This window comes from Adiantum capillus-veneris, chromosome 23 (genome assembly GCF_014529385.1).
Source record: "Adiantum capillus-veneris isolate H3 chromosome 23, ASM1452938v2, whole genome shotgun sequence".
Taxonomy (NCBI): Eukaryota; Viridiplantae; Streptophyta; class Polypodiopsida; order Polypodiales; family Pteridaceae; genus Adiantum; species Adiantum capillus-veneris.
The window spans coordinates 7,412,363-7,430,426 of record NC_140953.1 but is presented as its reverse complement, the minus strand read 5'-3'; the positions used below and the strand labels follow the sequence as shown (position 1 = coordinate 7,430,426).

At 38.9% G+C, this 18,064-nt stretch overlaps 1 long non-coding RNA gene across 1 annotated transcript; it reads right to left on the bottom strand.

Annotated features, from left to right (window-relative positions):
• Positions 1-5,925: 5,925 nt before the first annotated feature.
• On the bottom strand, positions 5,926-16,497 carry LOC147427380 (uncharacterized). The gene is made up of 2 exons (XR_015185981.1): positions 16,286-16,497; positions 5,926-7,175 (listed from the first exon to the last, which is right to left on the bottom strand). It is a non-coding gene; the product is annotated as an uncharacterized LOC147427380 (long non-coding RNA).
• Positions 16,498-18,064: the final 1,567 nt, after the last annotated feature.

Here is an 18,064-nt window from a genome sequence, read left to right as displayed (position 1 = left end):
CGCCATGAGTTTGTCCTTAATATTCTCTAAAAACATGTCGCCCTTCTCACCCAACTTAACACTCACTAAACTGCCACACTCACACACTTGGATGTGATCCTCACCTCGTCTCACCACCTTACTCTTATGATGATGAAAATTCTCCTCAATTTGAGCACGCCATGCAGGATTCGCCAAAAAATTATGCTTTCTTAAATGAGTCACATCAGCACTAAGCAAATTTTCTGCCTTAAAATGAGAACCCCCACTTATTAATACCTCTGTACCCTTTTGTTCAATTCCACTCCTCCGACTTTCCAGAGTTTTTGGCTTCTTTACCAGAAATAATAAAGCCTGATGATCTACATGAAAAACCACTTTGTTCCCCAACAGATAATGTCGAAATTTTTCCAAAGCAAAAATCATTCCCAAAGCTTCCCTTTCCATAGTTGTGTAATTCTTCTCCGGTGCTCTCAACATTCTATTAGCATAATAAACTAGTATGAACCATCCCTTAATCTTCTCCTGCACTAAAACAGCTTCTACTGCCATATCGGAAGCATCAACATACACATGAAACAGAGATTCCCAATTTGGTGGTTGAAGTATCGGTGAAACTACCAATATCTTTTTGATAATATGAAAAGCGTGCTTCTCCCCAAACAATGGCATAATTTGGATTCATCCTGTATCTTTGCTGAATCACTGGAACAACATTCGTTTTCAAATTTATATGATGCTTATATACTTGAGGATCCATGCCTTTCAAATCATAATAATCACATGCAAAGACATCAATATATTCCAATAGTAATTCCTTCAAGTCCTCCTTTGAAGCCTTCTTCCAAGTGAACACTAACTCTTACCATCTTTAGATGATCCTCCGTTCCCAATTCAAATCCTGTAAATCATCCTCCTTTACTTGAGAAACTTTCTGTATCATCTTATCATACAGAGCTTTCGCTCTCTGCATTGCCTCCTTTGGCTCCAATTCTGAATCTTGAATCACAGTTTCCTCTCGGATTTTCTTCTCTTCTAAATTTTCCTATTCCCCACCATTTGTATTCCCCTGCAACTGATCAATTCCCAAATTGTTCTCTTTTTCTACATATTTTTCAATGATCCTCTCCACATCTACCTCAAATACCGGAACGATTGTTGGATTTGCTGCCAAGAAATATGCTTCTTCATCATCCTCCAATCCTTCAGACATGTTAATTGCTTGTGCCAACATTGGCTTCATCTCTTCTGACAATTCCTTCTTCGGCCCCATTGGTAATGTGACTTCTCTCCTTCCTTTCTTAACTTCCGTCACTTCATTATTTCCCCAATACTGTTTCAGCTTAGCCGTGCGAAACCATGGCCTCCCCAACAACATAGAATAGGTATTTTGTGAATCCTTCATCCTAATGACTACAAAATTTACCATAAACTGCAATCCATGAATAATAATTCCTTGCCTCCTTAACATCCCCACTGGTTGAACTTTGCTCTGATCAACCATACGCACTTGAAATGGAGCTGGTTCCAACTTGACATCTTGCATCCTTAGAAATTCCGATTCGGAAAGTATGTTGACCCCTGATCCACGATCCAATAGTACATCTCAAAATTTACGGTTATTAAATTCCAATGACAGTGCTGGTACTGAAAAATCCACATCCTCCGGGCTAATCTAACAACTCTGAACTGTCGGGTGCACCTCCTTCATACTTGGAACAGTCTTTGTCCTTCGCATCACTGTATATAGTCTATCTCTGAAAATTGGAACTAATTACAATAACTGATCCAATGTAAAATGTATAGAGGAATTAGTTAACTCCTCAAACAAATCATCCATCCTTTCTCTTTCCTTCTCCTCCTTTTTTACTCCTTTTTCCTTCCATTTAAGCTTGCTCTGATGTTGATCCTTTTGCATCAAATCTTCAGCTACTTCATCCCCGAATCTCCTTCTGCTCTCCCAATCTAGTGGAGTTTTCAACCTTGCTTTGGACCTTGTTGTCACTAATACATCTACTTCCTCTTGAAAAAATTTAGAACAATCACATTCCGGCTGACAATCCATAGCAACTTCATTCACCCCTTGATCATGAAACGATTCTACTACTATCAAACTGCTTCCAGGTTCTTTGTTTGCTTCAGCTGACTGTATTGGTGGTGCTGGCAACTGCGGCACTAGCCCTCTTGGCTGTTGTTGATTCCCCCCTTGATAATTCCAAGCTGGCTGATTCCATCCTTGTGGTTGTGGATGCCAATTCTGCCACCGCTGCTGCTGATCCCAATTTCCTCCCCATGGGGGTCTTGAATTTTTTCATCCTCCAAATCTCGGTCCTCCGCCCGAATTGAAATTTCCTCTAAATGGTGGTCCCCTTTGTGGTCTCCACCCGGAATACGATTGTTGCCTTTGCCATCCTTGATTATTGAACATCCCCTGCTTTCCTCCTGTCTCTGGAAACACCCCATGAGTTTAAGGTCCTTGTTGCTGTAACTTCTGCTGAATCCTTTCTGGTACGACACCTCTAAAATTCAGATTAAACCAACATTTCTTTGTCCAATGCCCATCCTTAACACAAATTTCACAATGAGGGGTTTTTGATTCCACAACTTTCTGCACTCCCAACTTCTTCAATTTCTTTGCTACCAAATTTTCCAATCTATCCTCTTTCTCTTTAGACTTTTTCTTCGACTTCTTCTTGTCTTTCTTCTTCTTATCCTCATCTTCATCTGAATCCGAATCCTCACTGGAATCCTCTTCACTATCTGAATCCATTTCTGTATCAAAATCAGTATCAGTTTTCGAATCCGAATCGCTATCTGAATCCGAATTATCTGACCTCTTCTTTTTCTTCGACCTACTTTCTTCTTTTCTTTAGACGACCTCTTCGCTGCTTTCCCATGAAAGACCCCAAACCTTTTCTCTGATCTTTGTGCTGTTTCCACTAATGCTTGTAATCCACCTACAACATCAACTCCAGCAACAACATTCTTCAATTCCTTCCTTAATCCATTCAAAAAATATCAAGCAAGCATTTCATCAGTTGGCCTTTCTTGAGCAGACAACCTTCTCACATATTGGTTAAATTTTTGTGCATAATCCTCAACAAACATTTTCCTTTGTTTCATTTCCCTAAGCTTGGTCAACACATCATGTGGAGTCTTTTTCTTTCTAAACCTATTAAAAAAATTTGCTTTCAATCCATCATAATCAGCAAAATGACCTGCTGGAAAATTGTTGAACCACTGCATAGCCTTCCTATCCAAAGTAGCCTCAAACTGGCGCATCATAGCCTGGGCATCGTACACTCCGGCAAATCCTCTTGCGTGCCATCTTGTCTCGTATTGAGATATGTGGCAATCGGGGTCTTCTTTCGACTTTCCCGAAAAGGTCCGGAATTTGACGCACATATCCTGCCTAGCCGCCGCCATATTTGTAGGTCCATCTGTTTGTACAGGATTTCCTGCACTGGTACTTCCCAACGGATCAAAAATCAATCTCCTTCCTGCCACTAATGCATGTTGAATAACTGCAACCGCAAACAATCACGGAAATATATCCTGTTATTCCTTCGGTACTTCTTCTTCTCATCTATCACTCAGATAATCCTCTGCGCCATCCAAATCCTCCACAGTATCATCTGAATCTTCCCCTATGGAAACTTGGTGCATCCCAGGATAATCCAAAATTCCCTACAGTTCGGAATACTGACCATCTCCCCCATACTGCCAAAACTGCCTAGCAACTGACCTTGTCCAATACGGGAATAAATCCTCCTTCTCTTAACCTTCTTCGTGCTCCTCCCTAATTCCTCTTACATGGTCTCTAATCTCGGGGACCACAACAAGCTCAAAATACGAATCATGTCCACCTTTGGAACCCGTTGTAGCTCCATCTCCTTTACATAACCACAAAGAAAATTTGTGACATCTTTCCCTTCAAACTGGTCCATTTTGTTCACAATAGCTTGAAGGGCTGTCATTGCTGACACCTCCCTTCTTTCTGTAGTCTGTTGTTGTTGCATAAACATGGTGAATGCTTGAAACATTTGCATTGTGCCTTGATCAAAATGGATGCCTTGTTGCTCTTGTTGATACATAGCTTTAGTTATTTGTAATTAAACCTTTCAAAACAAGTTTTTGAACCCCCACCCCAGCTGCTTCGCGTCGGGTTCACCGAAAATGTCGGAATGTGTGCGGTCTAGTTGGGAAGGTGCAAAACCTCTAGCTATAAGAGTTCATGATGAGAGTCACAAACACTTTGTGAAAAAGAGTTTGTGGAGAATTAACAACCCTCTTTCTAAGGGTGACAAAAAATCTAAGAGCGTTCGTGACAGCAAAGTCACAAACCCTCTTTCTCATCGTGCTTGGAGTCTGCTTGTTTTCACAGTTGAGATTATGATGAGAGGGTCACCAAATTACATTCAATTTCACTTTACAAGTCCATTTAAAAACACTAAATTTTCAGCCATGAAACCTCAATGCTCATAAAAGCACAATTCTCAATCAAAACCCAAACCTCTTTCATGGTATCATGTAGCATCGCCCCCAATTACATAGTCGTAACATCAAACAGTTGAAAGGAATGCTCGAGCTTCCACCTTCACAACGACCATTTTCTGATTTTGCAAAGATTTAGGAGCTTATATATTGAATCCCAAACACCATTTTGATAAGGGGAAACCTTAATTCACTCCCTCACAAGCTCAGATACAAGATTGCGAAGAGGCGGGACTGCAGCACACATAGATTGAGCAACCATGGAAGCTATTTCACAGTAGTGATAAATTGCAGGTTTTTTTTTGTAAAAATCATACCTCTCTCTCTTGCCCACATAATTTTCAGCTGATGTGTCATTTTTTAGGCCATTTTTCCACTTTGAACCAAAACTAGGCCATTTTCAGCTCATTTGTTACCCAAAAAATGCCATTTTTTATGCGAAAAATCCCAAACGGAGTCAAAAAATTCCCTAAATTTTTGGGATCACTCGTATAAGCATAAAAATAATAGATAAGTATAATTTTCCATCAATATACCATTTTGGGTCACTTTCCATGCAATTTTGCAACAACTGTGCCTTTTAGCTGCTATTTTTGGTCATTTTTGTCCGCATCAATCTTTATAGGTGAGATGAGTGTGCCACCATGAAACACTTGGAATATATACATTGTACAACCCAATTAAGCATCTTATCAAGTGGAAAAGCATGCAAATGCGCGACATCTAGGGTCATGACTCCCCGTATAGGTATGTACGTGATAATGACCACAATAGACGCTTCAACATATATCACAATAACTACATGATTTCTTTTATTTGCAATTATTAATAAGTGTGAAGAGTAAGGTGAATGTTTTGATTTCACACTATGTAGTACGTGCCACGGCACGACAACGTTTTGACTAGTGAGGCGGTCCGGGGCGGGCAACAAGAGAGGCAACCTCTAAACACCCCTCAAGGCTTCTATTCTGGTCAGTTGGGGCTGGGGAAACCACAATCAATAAACAAAAACAACAAACCCCCAACCAAACAAGTGAAGGGCCACCATCTAGTTATAGAGCGAACTAGGACGCAAAAGAGGAGAATCCCTGACCAATACAAGCGAGAAGGAAGAGTACGCTATCACTAATATCAATGCTACATATACGCACACCAAACACACACACACACACACACACACACACAGAGTTTTGTGCAAGAACTTAGCTTCAATTTTAATGATTGACGCGTAAACAACTTGGAAGAGAGTTAAGAGACATAATTAAGTTTGATGATGTTGCGATCTACACATTATTTTAGGGTTATGGGAATCCTCTCACCGCAAGAAAAAGAAACACAAAAGCTCTTGAGTCACATACAAGCAAATACTACAAAAGAATCAAAATGAAAACGTGTCACCTTAAACCAAATGACATGAGGTTGCCAAGCATGAATTGGAGAGACTCAAGAGAGTTATGAACCGTGGTTGCACCAACTTATTGATTCAGTTGATGTGGTGCAAGAGTAGGTACAAATTAGATTGGAAGTTATGAATCACTCACTCCCTTGCAATGCTAAGACTAGCTCAAAGAAGCTTTCCTATACACCACAAGTAATGGTGTATAGAGAGCTCACTCTTTCCTTCTACAAATAAGATGGAGAATGGTATACTCAAAGTAGTGAGAAATAGTGTGGAAAGCATCCTTACAAAGAGGAAGGGGCTCTATGTTATAGGTTTTTGGGAGCCTTGATTAGGACCTAATCAATTTTATTATCAATACAAAAGATTATGAAATATTTCAAGATGGGAGTGGGTCATCCTTATCCCTTGATTCACATGGATGTGGGCTCAATGGGAAGAATTATTGAGAGTAAAAGAAGAGAGAGGTGAGTAACTTGGAGGTGCCTGCTCTAGTAGATAGTAGAGGGTGCAATTTACAAGAACGGTTAGTCATTAGTGTTAGTAGTTTGTTGTTAGTAGGTCGGGGTAGAATTACATGGCATATGCACTCAAGGTCCATCGCATGATTTATAAAATGATAAAAAGTAAGAGAAGGATGATAATATACATGATTTGATGGAAACCACAAGATGGAAAGGGAAATTTTCACCTATCTCCTCCAGTGAAAGAAGCGGTTGTAGAACTCTGTCGGTGCAGTTCTTGTGACAATGGAAAAGTTGAATTTTCCACGATCAAACTCCTCCTTTAGTAGAGCTTGAGCTTGGTTATTTGCTGATTTTTCTCTTTTTATGAAAGGAGGAAGAGGTTATGGTACTATGAATTTGATTGTAGGGAGAGAAATTGAGCTTTATGTGTGTAGAGATGATAAATTTTTGAACTACGAGGTAAAGGATCGAGAGATGAAAATGATAAAGAAGATGAAAGAAACCATGAAAGTTGCAAGTTTGAGTGAGGGATGGAGAGGAGTGAGTGTGTGTGTGTGTGTAGAAGTGTGAAAAGACGTGAGAGAAGACTGGGTGACTTGTGAGAAAAGGTGGGCAGACTGGGGTCCACCATAAAGTTCATATCTCATTGATGGTAGCTCCAAAAATTATATTTAGCTTGTAAGCTACATTTTACCTTGCTAATCACTTATTCAAAGTTCGAGAGGAGATAGACGCCAAAAATTTCACCAAAAAGCCTCTCTTTTATGCCTGCAAAAGTCTTTTAGTGGCCCCCTTCTTTGTTGAATTTGCACAATGCATCCAAGAGTGAGCCCCTCCTTTGTCATATCATGATACAAAGCATCCAAGTTATCTTTACACATGCATGGAGGTGAATAAAGAAATATATACATGGTGGAACTAGTGTATGGACTATTCATGGATTTTAGCTCAATGAGCACATGGTGTTAGAATAATAAGTACATAATAAAAAAATATGAAAAACATATGGATATGGAATAAGACATTGGAATCATATGATATGGTTCCTCTTTTGTATTATTTTGGGTGAAAGAGGAAAAAGTATGCAAGTAAATGAAAACCATATAATAAACGTGACTAAGGGAGTAGAAACCCATTTTTTATTTTCACAAGGGTGAGGGTGAAAATGTGGGAATGATTTGTGTAAAAGAAAAATATGAGGTTAGAGTATGTACACATTGGCATAAAATATACTTATGGTGCAAGAGGATGAAAGAAGGCGTACATAGGTTTAATAAAACACACACTTAGGTATAAATATTTAAATAAAATACTAAAATAATTATAGAAAATCCTTGTATTTAGGTCCTATATACAATGAAATATTTACACATAAAAAGACCATAATATACTTTTAGTTTTTATTTTATTTATTTTTTGGCTCAACTAGCCTAGTGAAGAGCTAATTAAGGGTTTTTAAGGATCTCACTAGTTACAGTTTTCACCCACATCGACATCTCGCAATACAGTGTCACATTTTATTGAGATGCAAGATGAAAGAAAAATTTTATCTTAATTTCTCTTTTTTTTTTAATTTTTCTCCTAGCTATGTAGAGGTGATGGCTTCTAGGGAGGTGGTGAAAAGCATGCATCACTCATGTTGAGCGATTGTAGAGGTGGTGATTGAAAGGCACACTCAATGAAATAATTATAAAATTTCAGTTCATTTTGTCACGCCCTAATCTCCTCTTTCTTCACCCTTCCCTTTTTCTTTTAACTTGCAAGGCATCTTCCAAGATTCTCACTAATGAGAGCATACATACTCACACTAGTGTGGCTTCCACAATTTTGGAGAAGATAGTAATATATGAAGATGATATAAGGCTCAATAATATAGGCAGGACAACAAAAAAGACCTTGTCTACTCCTTTCTCACAATTATGAGATTTTTTTCCTTTGGGGAAACCAGCAATGGTGGGCTGATACAGTGGCTCAAGAATTCATCCCAAAAAGTTGACACATTATAACTCACCCATGGATATTATCAAGCTCAAAGAGCTTATCCGAGAGAGAGAGAGAGAGAGAGAGAGAGAGAGAGAGAGAGAGAGAGAGAGATGAACATGGCGGCGACAGATATCAGAGGGAAATTTGTTGAAGGTGGAGCTCGGGAGGTTTCTAAGACGTGGCCCGCTTGCGAGGCTCGACACGCATGGCCAGGGCCTAATAACAAGAATTTCCCATTGTACAAGGTCCCCTCTACATTAATCCAGGGCGTCGTCATCAACTTTTACAAACCGTCGCTGGTCCACTCTGCAACAATAAGCCTCCCGAATTCCAATGTCGATTCGATCGTTCTTCCTCCACACTATCTTGCACGGACGGCTTCAAATGGGATCTACGATTGAGGTGATTCGGACCGTCAAATGGAGATTACATTTGGTAAATTGTGGAAGAAAAAGTAAATTTGGGAAGGCTTGTAAATTCGGAGCAGTCCGCACCCCATGTCTTAAACCCGCAACCTCCCCACTGTGAGCCATGTGCACTAACCACTACGCCCGCATACGTTCGTTGAAATATAGGGAATTCAAGTATGTCATATTGTAAATGTGGACAGATTAGTAAATTTGGGGCAAATTTGTAAATTTGGGAAGACTAGTAAATTCGAGGCAATTGTCGAATCGGACGATTCACAATTGGCGCGCCCCACATTTTCCTTCTCCACCATTGATCCCATTTAAGCATGCCTGTGTGATATAGTGATAATGATCGTTCTTGATCTGTTTTGAAGCAACCAATTTCCTTGACATGTGGTTGATAGCAATCTTGGACTTTGACTTAATTTCAATAATAATGGGTTCCTTGCAGTAAGTGTCTCTCTTCCATTTTGGCCCACCGAAAGGTAGTGTTGTCATTTTGACATAGCTAAAACTCAAAAAACAACATGCATGCTATTTTTCTATTAGTGTGAAAAACAACTTGTCATTAATACTTCGCATTTTTCTTTTAAGCTTTAAGCAATGAGTTCACCATTTTCCATTTTCTCATTGATTGTTGAGGTCTATTGGGATTCTTCCTATGACATTAAAAACTTTTCTTCTCATGGATGTGTGTATGTGTGTACATATGAGGAAATTGAAATAACCTTTCTATCACCAAAGTGTGGTAGATTGATTATCCCCTCTCTCTCTTGAATAACAAGTTTTAGCTCAACACCTGTTAGGTAGATCATTAAGGTAAGTCTCTAGGTGGTTACTTCTATGAAGATAATAAATTATTTTCCAATAATAAATCATTAGGGATGTATTCGTGGCGTTAATGCTATAGATTTCATGCTGTCAGTAAAGTATTCAAAACATTAAAATTGTAGACCAAAAGGCATAACATGACCAATTCATGAATTTTATACACTCTCTCTATCACAAATTGTGTAGACTAGATATAGCCTATATGTAGGAGAGTATCCCAGGGATTTTTTTGAAACCTTGAAATCATTTTTTAGAATAACTTCAATGGGTTGTTGATCACACTATATAATTTTTTCGGCCCCAATATTTTTTTCTTTTGAAGATGGCATAAGGTACAAAGTAGTTGCATTTTCTTCATTTTGTTTGGCAATAGATATAGCAACGATTATTATTACCACTAAATTTGTCTTTTCATAGGTTTTTTGGGACTCTATATTCATAGGTGGCCATCACAAAAGCATAAAAAATCTTCCACTTATTGAGGCGACTAGGATAAGCAACAATAGAAGTGGCCTCACTAAGCTAGTGTGTGCATAAATGCAAGGCTTGCACACAAAGATCAAACCTCTCACTTGCATCACACAACTTACATGTTTTGTCACAATGCCTACATGTGAAGATATGGCATATGGGTAAACAAAGTGGTAAAGCTGTTTGTATCATGATTGGATTGACGTGTCAATGTCATATGATGTATGGAACCTCCAAGATGGATGTGAATATATCTTGTGCATGCATGTTGTGTTTTCCACCCTTCTAGGCCGAAACCAGCTATATTTGCAAGAGGGGTGATGTTGAATCATAGTACATCATTTATGCATGGTTAAACACTTCGAAAACTGTATTTTGAGACTATATTTAGTCTTTAGTTGGATTTCTTCTTACACATAAAAAATCCTTCCTCAAGGACCTTGTGCATTGGCTCAATTTGAGTGCATCATGTATAGTCAAAACTCCAAGTGTGGGAATCAATTTAGTGAGGAATATGGTTTATGGTCAAGGGTTCAAGATCCCTTATGAATTTGTTTGCTAGTTTTTGATTGTGGAAGCTGGTGTGGATCTTGGATAATTTGTTTCAGTTATAGTTGTGCTGCCCAAATCCTACCCTAATTTTAGCAACCATGTTATGTGCTAAAGTTGGTTTCATAGGATGAATGTTATCACCCAGAGTAGGGTGGCGTGCTCACATATGTGATGACGATTAGATTATGGTTTGTGATTTTGAATTGGATTATGAAGTGGTTTTGATGGTTTATGTCAGAGGTATAATGGAACAGACCATATACAATTTGATTGCCTTAAAAAGGATTGTTTGTGCATATGCAAGATGTTATTTTGACTCGACTCATGTGTTATGTTTCTCATGATACATCGATACAAGATTGGGATCACCTACATCGCCTAGCCTTAGATGAAAAGATCATGACCTAGGGCTTTGTTGTATCAGGAGTGTTGCCTAGGTATTCTTCCTCTTTCTTTTAGGCTCACCCATAGCCTTGACATATTCCATCTCCCATCTCCCATCATATATATAATAAGGTTTTTCATGAGATGCATAACCATTTCCATCTACTACAAAAGAAAATTCATGTTCTAATATTTCTATTGATTACTCACTTTGTTTTCTTATTGGTAAGAACCCTGGGATGCTCCACAATTTTCATAGATATTTTAAGAACCCCTAATATTGCATTTGTGAAGAACACCCAAGATCTTCCTTTCTCTCCATTTTCTATCATTTTCTCTTGGTAATTCAAAAAAATCAAATATGGGAAGATATTTTTCTCTTACATCCATTGAAAAAGAAATTGCCCAGATCTTTCTTGGATAGACCTTTCTAGCTTGGACAAAGAAGATATTTCCTTGTTGTATAGATCCTCCTATATGTATACTCAAGAGAATGAAGAAAGTTTCATTCTTTTCATCAACTCTTTGGACTTTCATATTATTTAAATAAATTTCATTTGGAGAGAAATCAAATCCTCATTTCACATTTGTTGAAACTACCTCTTACAACGTGTATCCTACGATAAGTGCATTACAAGAGACCACATTATGGGAGTACTCATGGATCCTTTTAGTTAGACATTTAAATGCTGAAATTTTAATCAGCTAGCTCTGATCGAGACTAAAGGTATAGGCCCAAAATGGGGAAGAGGTGTACCCTTAACAACCTAGAAGTACTTTTAGAATGTCATAAATAACCCACATTCCCCCAGATCATATGTTTTTGTTTATTCACCTGTGAAATTTGAAATTTTCTCCATTATTCCCTATTTTTAGGGTTCTATTTGTCTACACACTCTCTTTGAAATGGATGTCAAAATTTGTATGTAGAAAAGTTGCTCATTCCATAAAAGAGTAGAAACTTTCCTTTACTATCATAGGATAATCCCTATAAATGCAAATTAGGAATCACAATGGGACAAGAAGATATAAAAAAGCTCTAAGATTTTGATTTCCACAGTTGCTCGCAGGTGGAAATCCAATGCTTGATGATGTGGGTTCATTCTTACAATTGAGGAAGACGTAGATCCATTCTCACAATTGATGAAGACTAGACAATTTTGTGCATCAATTGGATGATTCCAATCGAGCAATTGATGCTAAAATTTTCATAAGAGTATCTCATTTTAGTTTGATGTTGCAAGTGCAAGAAGGAAAAAGTTGCGGCTAGTATTGCCACTAGGTTGAGTTACATATGCACCGTGTTGGCATGTGTGGAGTGCATATTAAAGAGGAATACAATGCAGTTTTACTTCTCAAAGAATTTTAAGAGAACTAGGATATAACCAATTATTCAAAAATGTCCTTAACACTAGAATGGTAATAGGACACTTTTATGTCCTTGGACACTTTTGTGTCCTGTTAAGTGGCCATTTTGCTTGAATTATTTGAAGAGTATGAAAATGAATTTCTAGGTGCTATATATCCACAAAGTTGCCTTATGAGCTGAAAAAAACTTAGCATTTTTTTTGGATCATCGATCTCACCATTAACCTTACTCTTGCACGACATTTTTGAACCTAAACTGTGTGAAAAAACGAGTCCTGTTTTTGGATTTTTTTCAATTTTGGGCAACTATACCACTCTAAACTTCATGTTTATGAGGTTTAGATGGCTAGAGGTTAGGATTTCATAGTTCTCAACATGTTTTGATGCTTGTACGGAAAGCTAAGTGTTAAAATTGAAAGTTATGACCAACCTACAAGAATTGCATAATCCTGTTTTTTGGCCAAAATTAGCTCTTTTATGATTTTTTGGGTGGCTTTCTTGATATCCAAATTCAATTTTGATTGTGTGAGTGTAATGTATAACATAAAGCTAATCTTACTTGAGTTTTGGGGAACCTAATATGCTATATAGCATAGTATATGATGATGGTTGAGTTTTTTGATTGCTGAAGAATACGCTACATTTTAGAGTAGCAAGTATAACTTTCTCCATATTGCTAGTTTCTTAGGCCAATTGTGTGTATTTTGTAGGTAGTAACCATATCTAATCATGGACTACAAACTTGGCTAGATATTGAGTAGTTTCTATGGGTTTCTAGAGGTTATAATGCTAAACCCAATTTTTTCATGTTTGTTGTATTTAGCACTTTATCATTGCCTCCAAGGTTGCACTTAGTAAGAGATCCATTATCCTTTTGACATTCTCCATGGCTCCTTTTGAATCCAAAGGCCCAAAGGGAACTAAGAAAACATGTATATAGTATCTGTATTGAGAGTGACTATAGAAACTTTGATGATAGGTCCGCAGAATGGCAAAAATGCAACTTTTTTGTACCTATTTTTTTTGCCCAAAAAAAAATTAGTGAGGTAAAAGAAACCATATTTTTTGATCACCAACCCATTGAAGTTAACAGGGCATTTTATCTCACATCCTACAAAAATCCCCACTCTTATTTATATGCAATCAACCGTAAGAAATTGCTGTTTTGGGCAAAATGCACTGGTCCATCAACTTTGGAGGCTTGTAGTGACCAAGGGATGAGAAAACTTACAAGTTTCTCATTTTTTCCATATGTAGTAGTTCTTGAACTATAAGCTCATGAAAGGATTTTTCAAAATGAGTGGATTTACTATGGTTTTGGAAATTTTTCCCAAAACCCTGAAAGGACACTTTTATATTGTCCTGTTAGGTTACCATTCTAGTGTTAAGAAGAAGGAGCTTATCCAAGACATTGAGGATGCCATCAACAACTTTTACCAAGATGAGAGGAGGAACGATAAGGACAACAAGAAGAAAACCAAGCATTGTCATAGTCTCTATGGGAGGCATGTTGTCTCAGGGATAATTTTCATAAGTTTTTCTTATTGTTTTTTGTCATGTTTCACTAGGAACAAATCGTAAAGGAGGTTCTATGAGAAGGAAAGTATTTGGTCCATCCTTTGCACCTCTATATGATCTATCTAGTACCCATGAGAATAAAGTTTTTGTTGCGTGGGTCTTGATGAAAATCACCTATCTACTTGAATCGGTTGTGGATTTTCGACATCATTAATCTTGTTATGTGTCTCCATTGTTTGGTGATGTATTCCTCTTTTGCTGGAAGCTTTGTCTACCTCCTAAACATTTTGCAAGAGAGCTAGTGCATCAAACCTATGCGATCAACGCCTATAGAGAAGTCAATAATAACTTTTTATATAGATCAAAATGCTAAGGAATGGAGTAAAATAGCACTCAATCTTTTTGGAGTTTAAGGATTGCCAAAAAGACAATACTAGCTCACGCGCTTGGGTAATCCTCTTTAATTTTTCATGTCAACCAACCCTTTCTATGTTGTGTATCCTCTATTCTCACATAAGGTGATGATCTCATTTTGATCCTTTTGTATAAGAGGTAGACACTACCCTTTCCTACCAAAGGGTAAGACCCCTCTCTTCATGCTTAGGAAGGTATCCAAAAGTTCGACTACTGAAGTTTGTTTGAAAGTATCTTTCTTTGGATTGATCCTATTGGTGCAAGAATGGAGCAGATGTAGCTAGTCTTGTCACAAGGCTGAGTGACATATGCACCCATTTGAGTTATTTGGAGTGCATTATTGAAGAGTAAGAGCCAGATGAAGACAAGGTGGTCGTACTTCTCAATGCTCTTTAACATAGCAAGTTTTCTGACCATTTATTCAACAATTTCCTTAAGAAGAAGGAGCCTCTTATAGACATTGAGGGTGTCGTTAAGAATTTGTAGCAAGATTAGAGGAATCTTTATGAACAAAGCCATAATATCAAAAAGTGGAGACTATGTCATCTCTTCCAAAGGGAATTGGTGTCAAGGTACCATGTTGCATGGTGGATCAAGGCATGCATGCTCATTGGCATTGTTTCCTCGTTCATGTGCTTGCTACCTATTTTTTTTGACACAAGTATCCTTGATGTCTCTATGAGAGTTATGTTGTCTCAAAGTTCATTGTCATAATGTCATCTTCTTGTGTCTTGCCATGCTTCACTCACAACCAGACCAAAAGGAGCTTGTATGAGAAGACAACTCTTTGAGACCAGAAGGAGGTTGTGTGAGAAGATAACTCTTTGTTCTGCCATCTGCAACCTCTATTTGATGTGTCCAACACCCATGACACATGATCATCTCTATATTTCATGGGGTGTTCAACAACATCGCCCACTTGTACCCACTTAGATAGCTAGTGGGTTTCAAACATCATTAAGCCCCATGTTTCCTATATTACTTTTAACGGAACTCCTAGTTACTATATCCACACATCTCAAAAACTCTATGTAATACCCAAATTGACACCTTTATCCATTGGGATACTATTCTACATATATGCTATCTCTCTACACATTTAGTGTGAGCAGGGAATTAATGTTCACGTGATCACGTGAAATTTCTTCTGATCACAATGCTCATATTCACATTCATATAATCAAAATTAACGTGATCACAAAAAAGCCAATAAGTGGTGACGTGGCAACCCACCAAGGTTTGCGTTTTTTCTAACAAGCTTACTAGCAAACTATGTAAACGCTAAACCGAGCCCGTTCAGAAATGAAAAAATCCCAACGGGCTTATCAAATTAGATGATTTCTATAGGTTAAGTGAAATTCACATGAATATTTACCGCAATCACGTTTTTTGAAACGTGATCACTCAACGTTATTAATTTGTTCACATGGTTGTGATCGCGTTAATGAAATCCCTGTGTGAGAGACTATATCGAATCTATGAGTTGACTAAGCTATGCTTTGTCTCATTTTTTGGTCGACTCTTTCGAGTGTTTTGAATACTTCATTATTAGTATGAAACCTATAGCATTGACACCATGAATACATACTGAATCTATCGTTCTAAAGCCTTCAACATGTTATAGAAGCAAAGAGAAGAGAATTAATTAATTTCAGAGGAACAATCCCAAGAGACCTCAAAGATCTATCTCTGATGGTGCTAAACTAGAGACCAATTATTCAAGAGGGAACTTGGATAACTAATTCACCACACTTGGGTGATAGAAGTGTTATTCCAATATCCTCCACACACACACACACACACACACACGAGAAGAGAAGATTGTAATGTCCCAGGAACAATCACAAGAGACCTTAATGATTGAATCTTGAACTCAATGCCTATAGTAAACAAAACAACAGTAACTCTTAAAAGATCAAAATGTTAAGGAATGACAAGAAGTTTTTTCTACTAATAGCAAAATAGCACTCATGTTTTTGGAGTTTGAGCTATGCCCAAGTGAAAGCACGCACTACCTTTGGGCATGCCAAAATGGAAGGAACCCAATATTAGTTCGACGTTCAAGATCGCTAGCAAATGCAGACATGCCAGACGTCACAGCCAACGCATGCCAAGAAAGTTAGCTGCTTCAAATAGATCAATGGTGTGCATGTAGAGAAGGAGGTACCTGACAGGGAGAGAGAAGAGAAGAGGGGGCACGCAGAGGCGTGGGGAAGATGAAGCAAGAAGCTAAGGCCATGGGCAATGAATGCTCTGCAGGTGTGTAGCTATATATATACAAGACGTGAGGAGACGTTACGATCAGTTACGAGGCCAGCCTCCAGGTGAGGATCTTGGGAGGCGGACAGTTGTGCCTACTAGGATGATGAGTAGGTGAGGATCTTGGGTGGACAGTTGTGCCTACTAGGATGATGAGTGGGTGGATGATGAGTAGGTGAGGATCTTGGGTGGACAGTTGTGCCTACTAGGATGATGAGTGGGTGCTGAGAAACTCCGCAGCGGGAGGCGCGTTGTTGTCCTCAAGTACTGCAAGCTGCATGCTGTCTCTCTCTCTCTCTCTCCCTCCATTTGGGAATCGCGGGTCCTCCCCCCACCCCAAAAAAAAGCACTAGTAAGGCCTGTGGCGAAAAGTGGCCGCCCTGTGTGACAGGAAACGCGCCCAATGGTACATTTTAGGGCCCTGTCCGGGCCCGCGTTTGACACCTCCTAATAGGAGTACGCAGAAATGAGTATGTATGTCTGCCGAATTTTCAAACCATTTGTTTTCATGGGAATCTAAGAAGATCCTAAAGGTTTGAGCAAAAGCTAAAGTCAATAAATCTCTCTCTCTCTCTCTCTCTCTCTCTCTCTCTCTCTCTACCTATCTACATGTCACACACTCTCTCTCTATATCTATAAGATATTTCCCTCGCTCTCATCCTTTTGAAAGACACTCCCAGGGTGCAGACAGAGAAGTTCGTTTTCTCTCGATGAAGGGGCAGCGAAGGGGGAGCTAGTGACAAACACGTAGAGAGAGCTAGGGGTGTCATCTCTCTCAAAGAAACTCGCAGGGTGCAGACAAAGAAGTTTGTTTTCTCTCAGTGAAGGGGGAGCCAGTGACAAACACGAAGAGAGACCTAGGGGTGTCATCTCTCTCTCTCTCTCTCTCTCTCTCTCTCTCTCTCTCTCTCCCGTGTATGCAGATCCAGACGGATTGAGTGTAGGGCCGAGATGAGTTGTACAACTGCGAACGAGCTCAACAACAACCAATCATGGTGAGGAGAGGGAGGGCGGATGCAACTCAGGATGGCAAGCGAGCATGGCGAGAGGATGGGTGCATAGTCCGAGGCATGTGGAGCAGAGGAGGCCGCCATGAGGATTTGGAACGGGGGGGGGGGGGGGGGGGGGGGGGGGAGGGGGGTGGAGAGGTGAGGTGCATAGAAAACATGGAGGGAGGGAGGGGGTGTGTGAAATGGGGGAGTGACACGTGCTTCAGTGTGTATGGTCCCAACCATTTGTCCCTCAACTTCTTTTGAAAAGTGAAATCCAAGCAAGAGTCATACTTCATCATCATATCTCCCTCTTTAATCTCTTTCTTTGGAAACCTCTTATTCATTATCTCTATCTTTGTATCTGCTTGTTGAAGATAATAATCACTGGCTTTCTCTTTATTCATTTGCAATAACTCTAGAGCAAGAATTCTTTCCTAACATCTTGTCAATATGCGCACCTTGAATTCTGCACAACAATTTCAAGGCATCCAACTGCACCTGTATGGGCATAAGAGCTTCCTTTCTATAAACACGATCATGTGG